This window comes from Corythoichthys intestinalis, chromosome 2, assembly GCF_030265065.1.
Source record: "Corythoichthys intestinalis isolate RoL2023-P3 chromosome 2, ASM3026506v1, whole genome shotgun sequence".
In the NCBI taxonomy this organism is placed as follows: Eukaryota; Metazoa; Chordata; class Actinopteri; order Syngnathiformes; family Syngnathidae; genus Corythoichthys; species Corythoichthys intestinalis.
The window spans coordinates 1,029,844-1,044,866 of NC_080396.1; positions in this window are offsets into that span (position 1 = coordinate 1,029,844).

The following is a 15,023-nucleotide window of genomic DNA, read 5'->3' on the forward strand; positions in this document are numbered from 1 at the left end:
TCATTACAAGGGTTAAGACTAAGGTGAACGTGCGGAATTTGGCCTTTTGGCCGGGTTGTCGGTGTCTCAGCGGCCAGGGTCGTCGGAGTCTCAGCGGCCAGGGTCGTCGGACATGGCCAGTGCCAGTTCGGCTAGTGGGATTCCGGCAATCTGGCTAAAAGGTCAGATTCCTTCAGTGTATTAATGGAGTTAAATTCACTGGTACTTTCCGTTATAATAAGGAAAAAAAAAAAGTTTAAAAAGAGGACATTCCAAATACTTTCTTTTGAATTATTTTAATTATGCCAAGAAATCGTAATCAATATCGAGAAAATCGGATTTGAGAGAAAATTATCGGGATTTTCTTTTGGACAAAATTGAACAGCCCTAGTCTGTTTTGCTGTTGTTTCTCCCACGCTATTTTTGCCATTTTGTTTGTACTTTCACTTTCAAAAATAAAATACTTCACACTCTTTAATAAAAGGAGCCCACAGAGGTTGCGATGGAAAAAGGATGTTTTGGACCATTTTTTTGTTTTGTTTTTGTTACTTAAAACACTTTCCATGTTGCTGCCAGCATACACTTGGAGAACTAATGAAAATGTCCTCTGTAATATTTCTTGGTGAACATGCACTCATTAGGAGAGTCATTGTCATGACTGCCAGTCGGACCTCATCACCACGGCAACAGCCAAGTTTATCTTGACCGTCTTTGCTGATGTTTGTTTGGTGGAATTTCTAAACATTAATCACACATTGTTGACCACACCAACTCTATCCATTAGTAACACTTATAAAAAACATTTCCGCATTTCTGTCTCATAAATTACACATTAAGAGGTGCTTATGAAGATGTTGTACTGAAATAGAAATACAATGATGTTTATGTTAACATATTTCATTCATTATTCAAATCCGCACAGCAACATTTGTTTTAAGCTTCGGATGAGACCATGTGACCAATGCTACAGTCACCCAGAAATCTCATGTTTTTGATTCGAATTGGAATTTTATGGAATTAAATTGAAATGATTTATTTCCATATTGAACATATTGTTTGAACACTGCCGACGACTTCCGAAGTAATCAGCGTTTTCTCTCTTTTGTGCATTTGTTGGCACAAATTGCCAAACAAATTGAATCTATTTTCATTAATATATGATAATTGCCAGTGAAAAGTAGAACAAACTTTTTTTTTCCAAAAACTTTTTTTTTTTGTCCTGTCCTCTGCAAATGCTTCACACGGAGAATGGAGATCTGAGTGTCCGATTTATCTGAACATTTTTAATGTGACATCCATTGTGATCATTCAGCGTACCTCTTTTATTAGGAGAAAGCAGCGAACAGGAAGGGGTTATGGGGGAACAAAAGAAAAAAAGGGAGAGAGAGACAGAAAAAGCACAAACAACAACATATTAACTCACTTGCTCCCCAAAATGTATAAATAATAACAATATTAATACATTTTATTTAAAGGCGCCTTTCTGGCACTCAAGGTCACCGTACAAACATTTAAAAATATTAAAAGAGACAAAATGAAAGTATATAACATATGAGGAAATTTAAAATACTAAAAGAGATATAGGGGCAGTTAAGAAGACCAGAACTAAGTGCTTATTATGTATAGGGTAGTCTAAACAGGTGAGTTTTGAGTTTTGTTTGAAAAAGGGGGAGGGAATCTGTGTTCCTGAGATCGGGTGGGAGTGAATTCCAAAGTCGGCTCGGCTCCCCCATGGTGCTAAGGTGAGCGGTGGGGACAGACAGTTGAATGGAGGAGGAGGATCTAAGGGCACAGGAGGGAGTAGTAACATGAATGAGATCAGACAGGTATGGAGGGGAGAGGTTATGGATGGCCTTGGATGTGAGGAGGAGAACTTTGAACTGTGTTCGAAAGTGGACCGGGAGCCAGTGAAGCTGTTGGAGGACTGAAGTGATGTGGTGGATGGACGGGATACGGGTTATGATGCGGGCAGCTGAATTCTGGACCAGTTGGAGTTTATGGAGAGTTTTACGAGGGAGGCCGAAGAGGAGGGAGTTGCAGTAGTCCAGACGGGAAGTGACAAGGCTGTGAACCGGGATTGCAGCAGAATGTGGTGTGAGGGAAGGGCGGAGGCGATTCATGGTGCGTAGGTGAAAGTGGGCAATCCGGGTAATGTTATTGATGTGCGATTGAAAGGAAAGTGTGTTGTCGAGGATTACTCCTAGGCTCTTGACTTGGGGGGAGGGTGAAACAGTGGAGTATTCAATGGTAATGGATATGTTATGGTTTTTTGAGATGGTGAATTTAGCACCAACGAGGAGCACCTCAGTTTTATTTCTGTTAAGTTTTAGGAAATTGTGGGTAAACCAGATTTTTATTTCAGTGATACAGTCAGTCAAAGATGAGGGCGGGTGAGAGGAGGAGGGTTCAGAAGTGAGGTAGAGTTGGGTGTCGTCGGCATAGCAGTGAAATTGGATGTTGAATTTACGAAAAATATTGCCAAGGGGGAGTAGGTATTGTTAGGGCCTCCGTCCCCTGAGCCCTGCTCCACCTCCCTGGTTGTGTGTGTGTGTGTGTGTGTGTGTGTGCGTGCGTGTGTCTTGATTGCAGGATTGGGCAGATGGGTGAGCCTGGGACCAGGTGCGGTCGGTCATCGTTAGCAGCCTACTTAAGCCAGTCCCTGGCATCACTTCATCGCCAGATCAACTACTCTACTTGACGAGTTTGTGACACTAGCCCTTGAAAATTCCAGAAATCTGTACTGCCTTGCTTTCGCTCGTGTTACCTTTGTTCACAGATCCTGCACTGCTCTCCTGCCTTCACAGCTCACCTGCCTTCACAGCTCACCTGATTACACACTAATCGCCCGCCTGACTATCTGGACAGAGACTGCCTTCACATACAGCAATAAACAATTGTTACCACTGCCACCTTGTCTTCCCTCTCTGCGCTTGGGTCCCCCGCTCACCCAGAAACGTAACAGGTATATGATGAAGAATAGGACATAGCCCTGAGGCACACCGGAGGTTACAGGGGAGGGTCTGGATTTAAATGACTTCAGTTGGATATATTGACTGCGCTCAGATAGATAGGAAGAAAACCAGTTCAACGGGGTGGAGGTGATGCCAATAGTGGAAAGCCGGTGGAGGAGTGTGGTGTGACTAATTGCATCAAAGGCTGCAGATAGGTCTAGGAGGATGAGGATGGAGAGCAGGCCAGAATCAGCTGCCATGAGGAGGTCATTGGTTATTTTAACGAGTGCTGTTTCAGTGCTGTGTAGTGGGCGGAAACCAGATTGAAACTGTTCATAAAGGTTATTCTGGGATAAGTGAGAGTGGAGTTGTGAGGCGACTGTTCTTTCGAGGATTTTGGAAATGAAAGGGAGGTTGGATATGGGGCAGAAGTTATTGAAGTCGGAGTGGTCGGCACCAGGTTTCTTGAGGATTGGTGCAACGGCTGCAGTTTTGAAAGAAGCGGGTACAATTCCAGAGGTGAGGGATGAGTGGATGATAGCAGAGATGAACGGGACCAGGGAGGGTGAGCAGAGTTTATAACTAGTTGAGTGGGCATGGGGTCCAGATGGCAGGTGGATGGACTGGATTTCCGGATGAGTTCGGCAATCTCAAATGGGGTGGGGAGGTGGAAGGAGGAGAATGGGTGTGGGGACGGGTGCCAGTCGGAAGATATGCTGGGATTGGGGGTTGATGCAAGGTCATCATGAATGTTCTTAACTTTTTCAGTGAAAAATTTCATAATAGAGCCGCAAAAGGAGGCACTGTAACAGTGAGGGGGAAGGGAATCTTTGGGTTGGGTGATGTTGTTGAGGAGTGAGAAGAGAGTTTTGGTGCTGCTTTGACTGGTGGTGATTAGTCTGGAATAGTAGAGGGTTTTGGCCTTGATAATTGAAGCCTTGTAGGCTGATATGTGGTTTTTGTACATTTCTTTATGGATAGTTAGACCTGTTTTCCGGGAGAGGCGTTCCAGCCGACGACCGTTAGCCTTCATGTGACGTAGAGTGGGAGTGAACCAAGGGGCAGAAATAGTGAAGCGGACGGATCGGGTTTTCAGTGGGGCGAGGGTATTGAGAATGTTGGCAAGTCCTTTATTGTAATGGGAAGCCAGATCTTCGGGGTTGGCTAGATTATGGAATTCGGAAAGACAGGAGGAGTGGATACTGGAGATGAGGGTGGCTGGGGTGATATTCCTCAAATTCCGGAATGTGATAAGGCGCGATATTTTTGGGATGGATAGGGTGAGACTGACTGTGAATGATATGAGAAAATGGTCAGTAATTGGGAGTTGATTGGCTGTGAGGTTCAAGGGGGTGACGCCTGAGCAGCAGATTAAGTCCAGGATGTGTCCTTTTGAGTGTGTGGGGAAGGTGATATATTGCTGACAGCCAAAACTTTCTAAACAGGAATTAAATTTCTTGGTGAGAGGCAGGTTGATATTGTCTAAGTGGATATTAAAATTGCCCATTATTATTATATTTAAATATGTTCTATTATTAATTGTTTAATTAATTGTTTCAGTGTCAGTGTTCAGTGTCAGTTTTCCTTTTTTTTCTTCAAAAAAGACATCTTTGGATCGTGATTCAATTTAACTCCAAAGCACAGAGCTGAAAATCCATTTTAAAGAAATAAAACTGGCCACTGGAGGGCAGTAGCGCATTTAGTAAGACCCGCAACCCGATTCAACAGCAACGAACGGCCAAGCCGCACGGCCGAGCCCCAGCAGAAGACGACCGAATGGATGCCGGGCGGCAGACGACCGAGCAGAACATCCGGTAGGACGTCCGGGATGCCAGGCGCTGGACGACAGTGCAGAACGACTAGGGACACTAGGGCAGCGGACGATGTCTTTGAGTTTGTGCTGCTCGCGAGCAGAGCCCACAAAGACTAAAAAAAATTCAACTTTATGAGACACGGCGATGACGGAAAAGTTTAACCGGTTGTTGCGGCCAGAACAGCGTCATCTTTCAGTTAGTTATGTGTAAATAAATTGTTGCTTTGCTATCAAAAGCTCTATTTGTCTTGTTGTTTATCTTATTTTGTAAAAGGAAAACATTTTTCAGATGTTTGGGATGTAACTAAAGCAAGAAGTAGCTGTGTATAAGTCAAAGTTATGTTTGAAATGTATGCTTTTACAAAAAGCTCAATTCCTCTGTTTTTTCATCAGAAATTGGAAAACTGCTCATACTAAGCTATTTTCTAATGCTGATTTCTAAAGAATGGAAAAAGATATGAACTTTTTTTTCTGCTGAAAGAAACGAGTTTAATCTTTCTTTTGGTGGGTTCCATGTTTATATAGCAATAGAACAGAATTTTCTGTGGACCTTTCAAAATCAGTCAAAATCCAGTAAAACGGCCGGGAGCAAAGAGCCTTGCTCCAGTGAAAATGGCCTGGAGTGAATGAGTTAATAGACTAACTAACTATGAATTTGTTGGAGCTATCGTTAGCTAGTTGTATTTCCGTTTGACACCATGTGGGAGACCTGATAACCAAGGAAAGGGGGGTGTGGGGGGTCTGAGAGATAAGTGGTTGGAAGGAGTGTGTACCTAAATCATCCATGTGGTCTAGAACCCAGTATTTATGTGAATTCCTTACAAGTGTATGTTGGCATCCTATTCTATGCTGTCTCTTCGCTAATCCTGACACTGAGGATACCTACTTGAGTGTGTCTAATTTCACATAGTCATGCATGAGTCCCATCTAATATGTGAATGGAGATGCCGTGTGGGTGCCACCCCAGGGCCCCGGCTCTTCCCCAGCCAATCTGGCGGGTGGGGGGGGGGGGGTCGGGGGGCTAGCCAACGCAGCCCATCCTCCTCCCGCAGCCCAGCAATTGGGCTAACGCCATCCCCAGGGATGCAGGGTGGTCCCCCGGGCCACCTGCATTCCCATCAACCGACCTTCAGGGATGGGAAGAGGGGACGCACCAAGCCCCCCCCGCCCCCCCGCCAGCACACCCAGCCCAAGAGCTGCAGCCCCCCCAGCCGGCAGCCCTGGCAGAGAGGAAGCCATACCATGGGAGTCACGCCATAGAGTCACGCCATAGAGAAAAAGTGTGGAACCCACCTACCACCCTATTACTGTGGCTGCCAGGTCCCCGACTGGCAGCCATTACCAAGCACCGTGATGGGATTGTGGGGCGAGGGTAGTGCAGTGTATGCATCAAAATAGGAGAGCTCGGCTTAGGGCAGTGGGACCCCTGCATGGAGGTTCAACCCAGCCGCCCGTCCCACCACCCCTTGCTGGAGCTCCCCCGTGGAGTATGATGTGTGGTGTACATTAAAAGAGGTGCGGGAATGACGGGGCCTGTCATGAGGAGGCAACCGTGGTGTCACCCCCCCACCCCCCAAACAGGTCCCATCCATCCCGCAACCTTGGTGTGTGATGCATTAAGTAATAAATAAAGTGATGAGTGCATGAATTAAGAGGCAGGCTCCCGAGGGCGTGGCCCCGGCCGCCTGAACCACCGGCCGCAGGGCGGGGAAAGCGCCAGGGCCCCGATCAACACCTGCCCCAGACTACCCCCAGCGCCCCACAGCTGCCCAAGCCCCCACCCCGGACAGGCGCCGCACCGAGCGCCGGAGACCAGGGGATATCCACCCCACCGGCAGGGGAAACAAGCCCCACCCCAGACCACACTGGCCCCCGTCGACGATCCCACAAGCAGAGGGGCAGCGACAGCCGCCGGGGCCCCGGAGAGGGACGGAGACTCGTACTAATCAATCAATGAGTTGTTTTCAAATGTTTAGTTATAGCACGCTTCTAACACATAACACTGTCTGCATCTCATTTAGATATACTGTATAATATGAATTCCTTTGACTTACGTGATGAGAATTCAACCTCTGAACTGGTTATTGGAAATGTTGCGGGGGCTCTGCTAAGACAGCTCTTCGGTTGAATTCAACACATTTTAATGGGGTGTAAATGCTTGCATCAACTGATGAAGAACAGATAATAATGATAATAGAAACCGTAAACAATCACTTAAGAAATGTTTAGCTCTGTTATGAAATTGCAAGCAACACTACCTTTGCAAATAAACATACAATATGTAGACATCAACAGTCTGCTACATCAGCCTCGGTTTCTGCATCTTAACCCACTGTAGGTCTTACTAATTCACGCGCCGGTGGATGGTTGGAAGCAACATTCCACAAATAAAAATACTCTCACAGGCAGCTGGATTTACATCCCTTACGCTGCTGTCTTCTTATACTTTTGACTGTAATGAATATGTAAATCTTCACATTGCTGCAGAAACCCGTTCATGACGCACATTCGCCGCCACCCGTGCACGTACATCAACCGAGCTCAATTTATTTTTCTAAACAAATGTCAGTCAAGCAGCTATGGCACTTTCCCTGACACTGTTAGCTTAACTTTTTTAATGCATGCTCACGGCTGTCACACAAGGTGGAAGGCCCGTTGGCACTGTGTGTATGCCAGTGCCAGTATCTTGGGCGCTGAAGCTAACTGAGAAAGTTGCTCCCCTACTGAATCCTTCCTTATAAAAATTCAAACCCGCCGGTGGAACTCTCCATCACTTACAGTCAAGAAACTGACTACCATGTGTTTGATGTTGAATTATTATATTATATTCCAGCATATTATCATTAAAATGGCTTTAATCTTATCTAGGAACACAGTGTAGTGTCAATTTCTTTCTCTATTATAACCTGCCATTTTAATTGTGGTGAATGAGTTGGCGGACAGTACTTTTCTGTAATCATTTCTGAAGTCCAGAGAGAGAAATGGCCATTTTTTTCTGATTGTGTAACAGAAGTTCTACTCAAGTAAGAGTGGTGTTACTACAAAATATTATTACTGTAATTTTCAGACGATAAGGTGCATCTGACTATAAGCCGCCACCCGCCAAATTTGGCATGAATAGGTTAATTAGGCTAGGTTCATACAGCAGGTCTTGATGCACAATTCCGATTTTTGTCATATACTTTTTTTTAGGGCTGTCAAACGATTAAAATTTTTAATCGAGTTAATTACAGCTTAAAAATTAATTAATCGTAATTAATCACAATTCAAACCATCTCTAAAATATGCCATATTTTTCTGTAAATTATTGTTGGAATGGAACGATGAGACACAAGACGGATATATACATTCAACATATGGTACATAAGTACTGTATTTGTTTATTATAACAATAAATCAACAAGATGGCATTAACAATATTAACATTCTCTTAAAGCGATCCATGGATAGAAAGACTTTTAGTTCTTACAAGATAAATGTTGGTACAAGTTATAGAAATTTTGTCTTAAAACCCCTCTTAATCTTTTCATTTTATTAAAATTTGTAAAAATTTTCAATCAAAAAAATAAACTAGTAGCTCGCCATTGTTGATGTCAATAATTACACCATGCTCACTCATGGTACTAACCCATAAAATCAGTTGGACCCAAACGCCAGCAGAGGGCGCCAAACACCAAAAAACAAATAACAAGCGGACATAACACTGTACTGTCATTTTAGTCTGTATGAGCGGGGCATGTGCATTAGTTGCATCAAATATTTTAACGTGATTATTTTAAAAAATGAATTACCGCCCGTTAACGCGATAATTTTGACAGCCCTATTTTTTTTTTATGACGCGCCCGTTCAGACTGCCTTTGCCCATTGAGCCCATTCAAGTATTATGCATGCGCACTAACTTGCAGTCCGACATGTGCTGAGCAAACTGACCCGCATTCGCAGAAGCATCAAAACAAATGACTGCATAGCTTGTACGACATTCAAGGGTGGTCATGCTTTGATTTCCAAAAAGAGGACACAAATGAGAGACATAATAATCCCTGTTTAGTCTTATATTCAAAGTTTATATGGACACATAGAACGCATCAGTTTGCCCCGACTCGGCCATGTAAGCAATACTGAAATATTGCTCCTATGGTGCACAGAGAAAAAAATGAGCATTAGCAGGCTTATCCTTTTCTTCATTTTATTCTTTTATGTCTGTGGTCAAGCCCGCCTACTGCGCAAAAGCTGAGTTCAAGCTAGGCGCTAACGCAAATGTACAACGAAATCGCTGACTGCCGCTCTCACTCTTTGCTGACGTAATTGCTGCATGAATTCGGATTTGGGAGACTTGGCAGTTCACACATTCTGGAAAAATGTGGCCCAGATCAGATTTAAGCCACATACGAAAGTGACCCAGATTGGGTTTGAAATGGTCCACTTGTATGCGACTTGTCCCGTTCAGACCCTCAAGTTAATACTTCACTGGAGTTGGAAAAACAACAAAAAATGGGATTTGTGCATTAAGACCTGTACTCTGAACCTTGCCTTAGTGTCATCCGGCAAATGATCTCACTTTTGAATGGATGTAAAATATCCAAGCTGGACATAAATGGAGTTAGTGACAATATTTGCCGGATGACACTTAATGACATCTGTCATAAGCATTCATGCTAATGGATGGATGAATAAGCATTCATTAATGCCTATGACAGTGTCATGTCATTAAATGTGATTGTTCACTTACTTATTTTTCCCCCTTCTGTCATTGTTTGCATACTATCCTCATCAAAATATGAAAGCCTATAAATCTTTAGGTGGTTTTAGTTAAAGTAGACACTGTATTTTCATCTGTGTGGTTTTGACAAAGCTCAGATCACATTTGATGGTGATTTTATGGAGAAATGTGAGGAATTCCAAAAGGTTCAGATACTTCTTCATTCCACTGGTGCATAATCCACAACAAATAAATTCATAATAATTTCTTTCATTTTTAAATGTATGTTATGGTTGACACGAACAATGAACGCTTTTATAAAACCACCATTCTGAGACTCATTTCAATTGATTTTTTATCAAAAGTAAAACACTTTACACGCACCCACTCCGCCGTTACGATAAGTGTTATCATTTGTCTTTAGAATTGCTCTACTAATAGTCAGATTGTTGGCAGTGTCTAACTACCTTTTGCTAAAATCAGAAAAAAAACCTCAAGTCAGTGATGGGCATGATTAGGCTGCAATGTCTGTAAATGACACATTCATTTTGTTGGATTCATGCAATCTGCTGCCAATGTAAGACACTATAAACAAAAGTCACAGTGCGGCGATATGTTCCCTGGTCTTAGGTTTTCTCTGTCTCACCATCGTTGCGCTCTCACGCAGTAAATATTTTAGTTTGTTCACAGCACTTCATATTCCCCGCTTTGTGCTGTGTGTACCTTTTTATGCCTTTTACCTTTAGCAGCATCAGGAGCATTGCCGGAGCTTTACTAGTGTAAGATGGGCCTATCAACTGAACAGAATTTTCCATGAGCTGAGCACCGCGGTCCTGTTGTTTTTGTCTCCTGGGAGATGCTGGTAGGAGGGAAGTGTTTAGCCGGCCCGCTTTCTTATGTGTTCCCTGCTTGTCTGCCTCCTTCAACCGGAGAGACCTCTGGGGCGGCTACACGCCTACACAAGTGTGTGCACGCATGCAACAGCCTGGATACACACTTGTAGTCTCCATCGCCAATGGGAGGTAATCAGTGTCCTCATACACTGTAACCACATCCATTAGAAAGCCAATAAAAGCCAGGGAATGAGTTAATGACCCCCAAGAAGATCATCTGCCTCCAGTGGCACTGCTGCTATGTCTCACTCTCATTCAATCGCGAGTAACTGCAAAAAAAATGGATTCATTAGTGTTGATTTGGGTGGCAATTAGCTAGCTGTTCTCTCTTAACTGCTCCAGGACCGGAAATGAAAACCATGATGACCGTTTACCATTTCAAAGGAACGCCAGTCAGGTATCAAACATTGTCTATGTTCGCACGGATACCTTTATTCAGATTAAAAACCTGATCGGAATAAAAATGCTTCATGTGCACACCCTATACGGAATAATCCAGCCCATTCTGATCAAGATTGTATTCCGAATGAAATTGTTGGTTTATGTAAACAGTCCGATCGGCGCACATAAAATCATTTTATTCCAAAATTGAGTCTTGAATGAGATTGTACTTTTTCTCGTAGGCACTGTCAAACTGTTTGCATTATTCTAACACACTTAATATAATCAATCAGGGAATAGTATTGTTTCTCGTATTTACTGTTTGGATTACTCTAACACACCTAATATAAAATAAATAGCACTTATACCATAGTTTAAGGAAAACTAGCTGAATATAGGGCATAAGAGATACATGACACCTTCTTATCACGGAAGCCCAACGTGTGCGTCATGCAGCTGACAAGCAAGATTGACGCTGACATCTACAAGCCCACGTCTGCACTACCAACCCTCGCAATCAGATCTCCTGGACAGTCCAGAACATAAGGCGGGACGCCCTGTCCCAACACAAGGAATGCCGGATAAAGCCAGATATCCAACTGATAACACAACTGACAAGACTCCAGGAGCCCCTTCGATGCTGAAGTGCCAAAATCCACAACCCTCATTGCCCTAACAACAGTAACTCCCGAACCCTCCTGTCCAATTCACAAACAGACAATAATCACAAACAAAGCCCAAACACACCCTCCTTCCTGCCCACGGCCCACCCCGCAAGAGCCTTCAAAAGACTGAATGTTTAACTAAGCATTGTCATTTTTTTCTCAGGAACCTTGTGTTGACTTGTGATATGGTAACCCTGAATCCTCGCCTGGGTCCCTCTGTGCTGTATGATCGCTGTCGACCTGAATAAATTGTCAACTTGTGCTTCGAAGCCTTTTTCCAGCTTTCAAAAAGGAGTCAGTACAAGGGGTTAGGACTAAGGTGAACGAGCGGAGTTTGGCCTTTTGGCCGGATCTCACCGGCCCGGATCGTTGGCGCTGCGCCACCGCGGGTCTGGCGGTTCATCTGGCGTGGTTCCGGCAATCTGGCTAAAAGGTCAGATTCCTTCAGTCTTTACCATGAATGTCTGTGACGTCAACATAGGCGTATCTGTTATAATCTGGTCTGTATCTGAGATGAACACATTGCCTAAGACTTTCAACGATTTTACAAGTGTTGAAAGACTTGATAGAAGAAAAACGGAGAGAATGCATAAAATAACGCAAAACAATATGTAATATCAAAATGGACAGAATGATGTTTTGTTGACATGAAAGTTAGTACGGCTTCTACTATTTCCGATATATGTGGTCATGCTGCCTTTACATGCTCTGGGAAGGAAGATCCTTACCATTTGCTAATTGTTAATTACGAGTACCACCCGTTCATGTGCTTTTGTTGTCATAGCACAAAAACAGTAGAGGCTTAATTTATTTTGTTGCGTGGGAAAAACTGCTTTAGATCTATTAATTCATGTAGAAGAGAAAATGTATTCGAATGCAAATGGTAAGTTTTTGTAACTTAACATTTTAGCAAACATAGTTTTTTATAAATGTGTCCACTACGTTGCTACCGTTTAAAAAAAATAAAAGAAATGCAAATTTACGATAAATCTTTAAAAAAAAAACAAGTAGTTTCTTACCGTATTTAACATCATTAAGACACCACATGACGGCAGCATCCATCTGCACAGAGAGGTGGGTAGAGTAGCCAAAAATTGTACTCGAGTATCGTTACTTACTCAAGAAAAGTAAAAATGGTCATCAAAAAAAATGTACTCTAGTACAAGTACAAAGGTATTTGGTGAAAAGAATACTCAAGTAATGAGTAACTTTGTGAGTAACTGCTCATGATGTTAATTTTTTTTTTTAACCTTGTGCTGAGAAAAAAAGTTCTATATAGTCTATATGAATGGTTATTAATAATACTGCACAATAACCTATTGCATAACCACATTAAGCCAAAGGAATACAAAAAAAAAAAAAAAAAATACAGAAATGAAGTATCATTCGTCCAAAGAGCATGAGTGCTGTCTAATGGAGATTATAATAGTGAAATTGGAATGAATGAAAGATTGGTATAACGGAGTCATATGGTTATTGTTGTGTCGTCTCATTGGTGAAACTGGTAGAGCTACTCTTGGCATCGCTGGCGGAAAAAAAAAAAGAGAGTAACATGTAGAGTAAAGAGGAATAATGTAACGACTAGTGTCATCCAAAGTAGCGGCAAGTAAAAGTAAAAAGTATGGCTTTGTTAAACTACTCTTAGAAGTACATTTTTCTCAAAAAGTTACTCAAGTAAATGTAATGGAGTAAATGTAACACGTTACTAACCACCTCTTTCTGCGCATGTTAAAATACCTTGCGATGTGTGATATATGAACACGTAAGTCCTAATCGGATCAATATTTTTAGTGTCCATCAAAACGGTGCATGCGATCGTCATTTAATCCAAAAACTGATCGGATTAAGGAAATTTTGTCCACGCCAACGTAGCCATTGTCTTCAAAACATGCAGTTCAGAGATTCTTGAAATCAACAGGGTCAACTTCGAGAAAACATACTATGACTTCTTAGAGCATTCTTTATATTTACCATTTATCCCCACGACGGTTCAGGGGCCTATGCCACCAGACCATGGGTAGTAGGCAGGGTACACTGTGAAATGATTGCCAGCCAGGGCACATATACAGAAGCAGATTTTAAGGGAGGGGCAAGGGGGCCAGGCCCCCCTGGTGGCCGAAATGTGTCATTGCATGAAATTGACTTTCCTATAGATATAAAAGTTGTAAAGCAATAAAACTGCAACAAAAATGAATTAAATGAACAAAAAAATATTTTTATAGTGGGTCAAAATTATTTTTCAAACAGATCATGTGACTAGCACCTTAGACGGTCATTTGCTTTGCATATAATTAAAAAAAAAAAAAAAAAAATTAGGCCCAAACACAAATCAACATTACTTCAACCAAATATACTTCCAATCAAATTCCATCAAAGAAAACTAGCTTTCACATGCATTTTTTTTTGTTTCAAAATTATTTTTGCATTCGAAAACATTCATTCATTCATTTTCCATGCCGCTTTTCCTCACGAGGGTCGCAGAGGTGCTGGAGCCTATCCCAGCTAACTCGGGGCAGTAGGCAGGGGACACCCTGAACTGGTTGCCAGCCAATTGCAGGGCACAAGGAGACATACAACCATTCACGTGCACACTCATACCTACGGACAATTTAGAGTGTTCAATCAGCCTACCATGCATGTTTTTGGGATGTGGGAGGAAACCGGAGTTCCCGGAGGAAACCCCCGCAGGCACGGGGAGAACATGCAAACTCCACACAGGAAGGCCGAAGCCCGGGATTGAACCCTTGATCTTAGAACTGTGAGGCAGACGTGCTAACCACTCAGCCACCGTGCCGCCATTCGAAAACATTTTTCTTTTAATTGAAGCACTTTTTTTTTTTTTTTTAAACTTTTTTTTGATTGAAAAAATATATTTTGATTGAAGCAACTTTTTAGAAATTTTTTTATTGAAGCAACTTTTTTTTGGATTGAATAATAAAGACACAAATTTACCTCCATATGGCTCCGCCCAGGGGATACAATTTTTAACTGGGGTAACTACATTGGCACAAACACCGGCGGGCGTACCATATTTAATGGATGATGATCTTGCCGAAACGTATTGCTTAAGCAGCCTGATTTAGAATTCCCCTCAAGAATGATGGGAAACAAAAAACGCTCATTGTCAACTTATTATTATAAATATTCTTGTAAGGGAATTTTATTGCTGACACTGCGTTTCGGGGTCATCAACATGTTGTCCCCCCATATGCCCCCCACACGTAGACAAAAACATATTCACATTTCCATCTAAGAACAATCTACAGTGCTCAATCGACCTACCATGCACCTCCCATGTAAAGGATTGGGCGTTTATAGACGTCAGTGGCAAGCAATAAATTCATTTCAGGGCATTTCAGGTCACCTCCTGTTGAATTAGGGGCATTTACAGGTCTCTTCTTGTTGATTTTGGGTTACTGAGAAGGAGGTGACTCAAGAATGTCCCCAAATGAAAAGGAAGTGACTCAAAATCAACAGGAAATAAACTGTAAGAACTGACCTGGAAATGCCCACAAAAGACTCTGGTGACACCTTTTCAAAACAATACAGTGGTACCGCTCCATACGAAGTTAATACGTTCCAGCAGCTTGTTTGTAAGTCGAAATGGTCGGATGTCGAGCAGGATTTTCCCATAAGAATATA